Genomic DNA, 2769 nt, shown 5'->3' on the forward strand with positions numbered 1-2769 from the left:
CACAAACGCATTATTTAGAAACAAAGGGTTTATACGCCGCTCTAACCGCACACGAGTGCACGCGATGATAGATCGCTCAAAGCTTGCCATGACTCCGAGCCCATGCAAATCTACAAAAAGCTGCGTGTCGGGCACCTAATGCCTCTACAGCCATCGAAACACGAAAGGGCGTTTCCCGGACCAGCTAGTTTTCGTCAACGAGTATTCCTAGGACGGCAGGGATGCGCTGCGTCGAAATGCGTTGTCTCGACGCAACACTCCAGCTTTTGTGTCTCTTAATTCAATTGAGGAGCGCGTACCAGTTTTAATCGCATTTGACGTAAAGGGCTTTTTGCTTGGAACATAACTGAAGGAGATTTGAACGCTTTTGCTTCCAAGAAGTATTCGCTAACAACATTGCTTCCTATTTGAACCCGTGGTCTCTTCCACGGTAAGGTTGTATTAGAATTTAGTATTTGTAAGTTCATTGCTAACTTTGTTTCTACCTGCTATATCGATCGTGGTCTTGATTGATTACAGTGCAAAGATAGACATGGATAAAGGCCTTGAAGAGCTCGTGCACTCCAGAGGATCCCCGTTGTTCATTTTTCCGCCGTATTCATCGCAGTTACGATTTGTTGGAGTTGGGTTCTCTTTCACGCTCGAAGAATACTGGATGTGGCTATGGTGCAAAGCGCTCGGAACCACGAACACGTAGGCGTAAATCACCATTGTAACTAAGAGCTTAGTAAGCTCAATTACGAAAATGTTTTAAAAACTAACAATGCTAAGCAGAAGATACACTGATTAAAGAGCAACCTAAACAATTCTACTGATCGTTATGGTCAATACCCTCAACTCTCCCATCGGGCAGAACACAGACTAGAGACTCGCGAAATGGTGAGCGCAATGCTTACGAAGAAAGTCCCATTACACCTTGACGGTCACCAAGATGCAGCTCCAAAATGATTGACCCTCTGTTTAAGTGGTACTACACTCGTGCTCGCTTTCTGCTGCTCTAGCTGATGCATCGTTCTGTCGTTGCTGGTCATCAATATGGCGCAGCTGCGTAAAGGTTGCACATGACAAGACAACGAGCGATACTCCATCGGAGTGGCGAGCCTGGCTCGTTGCCCAATATGCTCAAACGCAAGACCAAACTCGTTTTCATTCCCATTCTCTGTCAAATGATTTTTGAATTTGACTTACCACTAATGCCACACGCGCCTGTGCTGCACGTCGTAGCAAGGAAGTTTGCCCAACGCTGCTGGCATAGACGAGTTTGTTGCGGTTTGTCTAACAAAAATAGTATCCATAATCACAAAATTTAAATCTTATCCGACCCGCCGTCAAGATGCCAGCTACCAAAGCTTTCATAGCTGTTGGACCCTCACCTACACGAATCCTTCGTATTGTGCTTCTGTAACATTATTTGCTGGATTAGCATGACGGGCGCATCCGTGCCCCACCCCACGACCATTTTCTGGATGACAATTCTTTTTCACTTTTTAGAAAGACTGTATAGCATTCGTCAACCAGAATTTGTAAAGGAGTAACACCACGACGACTAGTGCGACTGTTATATCTTGGTTCAGCAATCTTCATGGTCAGATGAGCGTATTGTTGTGCGTCATAATTTCAGCCGATTAGTAAAATTAAAACGTAGGGAAGCAGTTAAATTATTTAAAGAACAACCAATATACATTTCAAATTACATAGCAGTCTGCCTGTTCCTCCATGGCGAGTAAGTAGATATCACTTGTGTCAGGGTAGTAGAGGGGATGTTCAAATTGGTACTCGTTGGTTGTGACCATAAAGATTGTCTTGAAAATAGTCTAGGTTTGCCGTCATAGAGACTTTTCGCAACCACGTTTTAGTTGTTTCCGCAAAAACTTTGAAAACTGTAGTACCGTCAAATACAATATTCAAACAAAATTTGATCGAGGAAACTGGCCAATTAGCTTAAACCACATTCAGCTTCGCGCAGGCAAACATGATGCTTCCATTATTTCCGGTGCAAGAGTACAGCGGCCTTTAGAATCTTAAAGCGATTCCTTTGTTGATCGTTGCCACGATCGGTGAATGCATGCACTTAGAAACTACCAAACATACGCGCCTTAGTGTAGTCCGGTCTTTGAAGTAGCAGATCATCAACTCACATTTTCGATATTGAGATTTATCTGAAAAAGATAATCAAGGACTTTGTACTGGTCCTTTTTAACTTATATCTAGTCATGTCTGAGTTTACTTGAAAGCGGGGGATTTTAATTGGGCGAGTACGTTAGAATAAGTACACATGAAGAAGAAGGAGCAGGCGCTAAAGCTTTCAGGTAGTCAATCAGCAGAAGATCTGTTGCCTCCTAGACACTACACTCGACACTCATAGTCGATACTGGACACCATCATGGTGGTGTAAGACTGAAATCAAGCACTTTGCGAAAGCAGTCGGATTAAATCATTCTAGTCTGACATTGATGACGGCAGTTCGTCTTGGTGTGCGCTGAAACTCATCTCAAAAGTGGTTGCGAAAGGTCTAATATTTCAGACCCCTGTTTTGCACTTTACTCGACTCATTCCACAACGCAGGTGAAGTATTATTTGTGGATGCAAGGTGTATGTATTATCTTCATACGACACGATGGCCGAGCGGTCTAAGGCGCTGGTTTTAGGCACCAGTCTTCGGGCGTGGGTTCGAATCCCACTCGTGTCATTCTTTGCCTCGTGTGCACAAAACAATTTGACTCACATTAATGGGACAGCCACTGTATTTCGTATGTATTTACCGAAGGA

The sequence above is a fragment of the Phytophthora infestans genome, genomic scaffold (assembly GCF_000142945.1).
Source record: "Phytophthora infestans T30-4 supercont1.28 genomic scaffold, whole genome shotgun sequence".
NCBI classification, from domain to species: domain Eukaryota; phylum Oomycota; class Peronosporomycetes; order Peronosporales; family Peronosporaceae; genus Phytophthora; species Phytophthora infestans.